Here is a 6,690-nt window from a genome sequence, read left to right as displayed (position 1 = left end):
TAAACTTTAAAAACCACAACTGGCACAAGCCCAGCCCCGCATCTGGCCTTCAATCCTCATTTGAAAAACACAGATATTCCATTCACCCTGCAGAAGCCCAGACATTAAAAAAAATGGGAGCCATTATTTGCCTTCAGCAGATTGCCACAGTACTGCCCCCTGAGTGTCATCTGTGCAAATGGATTACACCAGCCTGCTTCCCTGGAGCGTCATGGAGCCTCTCTCAAGTGTTTTGTGCTCTGAAAGGCTTGTTTACAAGAGTTTTAGTCTGAAAGTTCAACAAGAAGTGTGAATTCTAATTAAAGAGATACTCAGATATTTCTCGGAAATTCATTCTCAAGCTACAGACAAACCAACCCATTCCAGCCACTGCAATAAGCTTCGAGGGTTCAGAAAGAAAGAAGGGGTGTTGGGTTTTCTGAAATAACAAAAAAAGCCAAACATGAGCAATGGGTTTTTCCTGAGTAATACTCCATCATGCCAATGAAAGAACAGGGTTTGATTTGGAGGAAGTAAAAGGTGATGGCTTTCTTCCATAGTAGCCTTTCCTTCCCAGGCAAAGAGGGCTGGCAGAAGAGTAAGGAAAAAAAACTCACTGACCTAGGGACTCTTCCAGCACTCAGAAACTCACTGACACACTGATGGATCCCAGGGGTGGCTTAAAGAGTAACAGCCACAAGAAAGAACCAGGCTTTTGGAGAGCAGTGGGAGAGTCTTCACAAGACATGGAAAAAAAGAAACATAAATAGTGGCTATCACTAGTTGTGCATACAGACTGAAAGGGAATACTAGGCACTGATCATCATAATGGCACAAAGATTCTTTTAAGACATGATCAGAGTATATCTAATATATTTTTGTATTTATGAAGGTTTATGCACACTAGGGTTGCACTGAACACATGGTGTCTATCCACACAGGAAATAATTTTGTTCTCAGCACCTACATGCCTCACCATCAAGGAAATGCACTTCACCAAATAAGTGTAGGCATTTACTACTTATTGGGCCAATCAGAACCCCATCAGCACCACCAGGATGCACTGGAAATGATGCAGTGCTCCGTGTTGGAAGAAAACCAGATTTAAACTGAAGAACTTCTTGGGTTTTTATGATAATCAGGTGCCTCTAACACCTTCTGCCTCCCAGGGAGGGAGGGAAAGAAGTAATTATCAGCCATCCAAACTCCTTGCTACACAATAAGGGCTCCCACGCTCCTGTCAGCTCTGACAACAGCCAGTACTCTGTGGGCAGCACCTGCCTTTCCCCCTGCCAAACAGCAGCTGAAAGAGGCTGCTTTCACCACTCTGCCTGTACTGGCATGGGCAATGCTCCTGTAGGATACAAACTGGGAGGCTCAAACCAAGGCACTCCTTCTGAGCAGTCTCTAGAGCACCTTGAAGAGACAGAGCTGATGATTACTGTCCCAACACTCACATATGATCCCACAAGCTGATCTCTTCAGATTGCACATGTGGCCAAAGACCATCTGCCAGCAGGTAACACCAAACCCCCTCTTGGTGACTGCAGCACATCAGTGCTGAAAGCAAGCTGGGAGTTGGGATTGCTATCCTTCCCCCATGGGCAACAGCTCTGCTCTCTGAAGTCACGGGTGGCTGACTCCTGCCTCAAGGAACAGCAGAAGCAGAATAGGGAGCTTCATTCTGTGCTCACAGATTTCAGTAATCACGTTTCAGTCAGCTTCAACAAAGGCAGAATAGATTTTTCTTACTCAGTTTTTTTTTCTTCCTCTTAAAAATAGGTGACATCAATTGGACCTGTCAGTTTTAATTAGTATTTGCATTATGTTCTGCTCTAAAGAAGTTGTTCTGTTTTGACAAACAAGGGGGGGGGGAATCTAATACATAACTCAAGCCTAGAATTTAGGATGCCAACATGAAAGGCAAAACTAATTAAGATGCTTCACAGGAGATCCCAGCGCTTCCCACAAACACCAGTGACATGATGTTTTAGACAGGCATTCTGTATACTTGTGTATATACAAACACATCCAAATAGTCAGGGATTCACAAAATTAAAACTGACATCAATTAGTACTAGCAGTGGAACACAGACCGATACTTGCAGCTAAGTTCAAGCCTAATGATACTGGATATTACTGCAAGAACACAGCAAGTATCAACCCCTCTTCCAAATAACAGAACATGGTGACTCAAGATAAAGATGTAAGGAAAGTGTTGCCATCAGCAGTAGGTAATGAATGGAAAATTGACGAAAAAGTGCAGAGTGTACTGCTGTAGTCAGTCAGTATTAGATACAGATATACCTCAAGGGACAGCAGCAGAAATAAGCATCATTTTTTAAAAAGTTATTAGACTTATTAGGCATTTCAATTGATCCTAAAGCAAGCTGACAGCAATTTTTTTTCCTTTTTTTGAAGCATCTAACTTGACCAAACTTAGAGGTAAAGTGTACAGCCAAGGCAAACTCATATGCAAATTGCAATGATTCTGTTTAATGTTTAGTGCCATTTTGACACTGCAGAGTGTTGTTGGAAGCATGATTGATGCAGAGCATCGCTGAAAAGTCATAGTCAAAGCACACTGGGAGGTTCTTCACAGGACTTCTCCAACCCTTTGAGAAGCCTCCAGCTCTTGCTGTAGGAAGAGGCCCAAAAATATAGGAGCCATTTTCAGTCCTAGAGCATCATTCAAGTTCGAATTGTTTTTCCACTTACCCTAATTTGTTTAGATGTCACTGATGCTTTTAAAACTGAGTAAAACATCCACAGGACAGCTCTACACAACAGAAAAAAATGCCACATTCCAAGGAGCATGTATTCCTCTCTGTTCCCTCACCTGACTATTCCTTCTGCCAACATCAGCTGTTTGCTTGCTTGCAGTATGCTTAAATTTGAGCAGGAGTATTGGGGGAAGCCTTGGTGGTGGGAAGGGTGCAGCAAACAGAAAGGTAAAGGGAGGAGAAGGCATTAATACTTTTAAGACAATACCTCAGTTTTACAAGACAACAGCTATTTACTTGTTTTACAGGCGAGTTACGAGACTCTTGGGAATCCAGGTTTGTACTGAAGTACCAGCTGCCCTTTGATTACAGCAGTGTGAACTCTGCTGCTCTAATAAAACATCAAAGCTGAACCATGGCACAAAGGGAAGACTTCAGAAAGCGGATTTTTTTTTTTTGGTTGTTTGTTGTTTTTTTTGAATGGCTGTGACCTGATCATAATCAGATTAGCCAAAAAGCAGGTTGGTTTGTTTTTTTTTTTCTTAATACATCAGGGAGAAGAGTGCAGACAAGAAAGGTAACTCAAAAAATGGGCAACGTTTGGGTTAATAGATATGCTGGAGTGGAAGAGACCAAGTGTTTTGGTTCATCTTCCTCTTCTGCCACAAGCTCTCTCCTCAACATCCCCCTGTTAGGACCAGGGCATGCCAGAGGGAAGCCATTGCAGGGCTGCAACACCATGAGTCCTTCAGTGAAAGCTCCTTGCCCATCTCCATGAACCTTACCCCTGTAGAAATCACCAGGTTTTATTCCCCTGGGTTTTCTGAAATGCCCTTTCCCTTTATCTAGACTTTATTATGGTACTCACCAATAGAGGATTCAGCCTACTCTGGGCATTTCTCTCTCCTCACCAGAGCAACTTAAATTCAAGTATAGGCTTATAAGTTTGAACACAGGAGAGTCAAGATGGGGACCACTTAAGCATCTTTGCACATTGGCAGAGCAAACAACTTCATCTCATTTGTCGGATGGGAACATGCAACTCTCCAAGGTTATATCCTAAAGATTAACAAGGTAAGGCCTCTGAAAAAGACTGCTGGGCTCTGTGGCCTGTATTTCAGTGAAGCTTCCCTCTGGACACCTACGTAATTTGTAGTTGTGTGCACAAAGTCCTCAAAACTGAGGTGCATGTCACCCAGATGGGATCTGCTCCACCATCCTGCTAAGTTAACAGCAAGACTTCCCATCATGTCTCAAGAGCTCCATGTCCCACACCATATTCAGAAGAGGGATCTGCACCATGATGAGGATTGAGTATGGCATGGTCCCATCATTCTGTTTTGAAGTTGCAGCTGAGCAGGACAACTTCAGATGAATTAAGTGCATGCATCAGTTTATAGGTCCATTTCCAGAGTTAAAGTATTTCCCTAAATACAACACAAAAATAAAGGAGGCTTAAAAATCTCACGAGGCTCACATAAATGCCTCTTCTTATGCATGAAATATTGATAGAACATGAATAATTGAGCTTCTGATTTCTCTTAGAAGTCTAGTCCTACCAAATGTTACAGGACACATAATTTATATATTTGGATACTAGAGGAATAACAAATGGTTTCACCTCTTAACCCTGTCTCATAGGGAGTCTTAAGAACAGCAAAGTACAGTAATTGCTATAGTGGCAGTTTGCCCAAGTCAAGTCTTAATAATGTTATAATAAAAAGAGTCTTTTTGGCTCTTCTTTTTAAGATTGATTCACCCTAAAAAGTAATGAATAAATGCATTTTTTCACCTCATCACTGCAAATACCTGCTTGGTATTTCTTAGCTTTTCTTGCACTCAGCTTTGCTGGAGTCCTACAACAGTGAGCCACCTGGTCACTGATGCTCTAGCCATCCTCTCAGTCTGGAACTGGCCAGGCACAGTCAGTGAAGTGAGGACAGAAGTGGGAACAAGGAAAGACACGAGCAGTAATCCTGGTATGTTTCAGTGTTTCCTCCAGACTCATTAGTCCCCATTTCCTATCACTAGACTCCCAAGCATATTTTATGCTGACATTAAAACACATAAACATTGAATGAGGACTGACCAGGGCTTGGCTGGCTACCAAAGCCCCTTCCACAGACTTTCCCAAGCAGTACTGTGCACTGTGAAGGACTCTGGCAGAATTGCACCCCAAAGGCCAAGCCACTAGAGATGGTATTATTGGCACAAGTGACTGCAGAGCTCTGGTCTGACTGAGCACGTAGATCCCACGACCAGGGAGTCCCCTCAGAGCAACCACTGTTCATCTTCCTCTTTGCCCACTTTATTGGTGTTCCTTTTCCCTTTTGACTCATACCCTCCACTGTTAACAGAATAGAAGGCCCAAAACAGAACACCTTCATTTAATAGCAGATTTAACCAGCTTATCAGGAAGAAGTGATTGCACTTCCCTTCACAGAAAGAAATACCATCATGGTAATTATTCTTTACTAGAATAACAATAATATTATGATCTCATCTAGAGCCAAAAGCAGTCCAGAGGGAGCCAGACTGGTGCTCAAAGATCTCCATTGGCCAGCTGAGTCCAGTGCTGAGGTGGTCTCCTAACTCAGGCCCACATTTCTCAGGACTCCTGCCTAACTCCATTGTAGTACATCATTTTAGGGCTGTATTTGAGCACTGAAATCAGCCATGCCCCAGTAGCAGGGAAATGGAGAGAAACAGGTATCTAAGGCACATGGCATAGAGTCAGTATGTCACTGTACAAGCTGCTTGCATGAAGCTGGCCTGGGGACAAGCATTTAGGTGGAATTTCACACAGCTGACAACAGTCCTAAAATCAGTTAAATAATTTAGAAAAGGATGTTACAAAAGCCTTAGATATCTTTCTGAATAATGAAACCCAGCAGACAATATAATTGAATATCTAATTTCACAGCAGCTGTGAAATTGTCTGCAAAACATTTACCCCTCATGAGTCTTGTCCCATCTAAAAAAAAATTCATCCCAAGTGAATTAGTAGCAGTAAGGCCTCAATGCAGCTGACAAACTGAAGCAGTGGATGCAATTTTACAGCTAATTGTGACAGTTTCTGTTGGGGCCAGTGCTGTTTATTATCTTTATCAATTATCTGGATGAGGGGATCGAGGGCACCCTCACTCAGTTTGCATATGGCACCAAGATGGGCAGGAGTGTTGATCTGGGGGGGTGTAGGAAGATTCTGCAGCAGGATCTGGATGGGCTGGACTGATGGGGCAAGGCCAAATGTATGAGGTTCAACAAAACAAAGCTTTGCAGGGCTCCAGGCTGGGGGTAGAGTGGCTGGAAAGCAGCTCAGTGGGACAGGACCTGGGGGGTGGTTGACAGCAGCTGGCCAAGGAAGGCCAATGGCACCTGGCCTGTACCAGCAGTAGGGTGGCCAGCAGGACCAGGGCAGTGACCATCCCCCTGTGCTGGGCACTGGTGAGGCCACACCTTGAGTCCTGTGTTCAGTTTTGGGCCCCTCACGACAAGGAGCATGTCTAGAGAAGGGCAATGGAGCTGGGGAAGGGTCTAGAGCACAAGTCTGATGAGTGGCTGAGGGTGTTTATTCCGGAAAAAAGGAGGCTCAGAAGGGACCTTATCACTCTCTACAACTACCTGAAAGGAGGTTGTGGCCAGGTGGGGATCAGTCTCTTCTCCCAGGCAACAAGTGATAGGACAAGGAGAAATGACCTCAAGTTGCTCCAGGGGATGTTCGGAATGGATATTAGGAAAAATTTCTTCTCTGAAAAGGGTGATCAAGCAGTGGAACAGGCTGTCCAGGGAAGTGGTGGAGTCACCATCCCTGGAGGGATTTAAAAAACACAGACATGGCACTTGGGGACATGGATTAGTGCTGGACTTGGCAGTGCTTGGTTGGACTTTGTGTTCTTAAAGGTCTTTTCCAAGCTAAACGATTCTAATCTAAGTGATAAGATACTCTTGTTGAGAGCACGAGCTATTATGCTTCAGTTTTGACAGG

Source organism: Pseudopipra pipra, chromosome 13, assembly GCF_036250125.1.
Source record: "Pseudopipra pipra isolate bDixPip1 chromosome 13, bDixPip1.hap1, whole genome shotgun sequence".
Taxonomy (NCBI): Eukaryota; Metazoa; Chordata; class Aves; order Passeriformes; family Pipridae; genus Pseudopipra; species Pseudopipra pipra.
Note: the sequence above shows the minus strand (reverse complement) of the source record.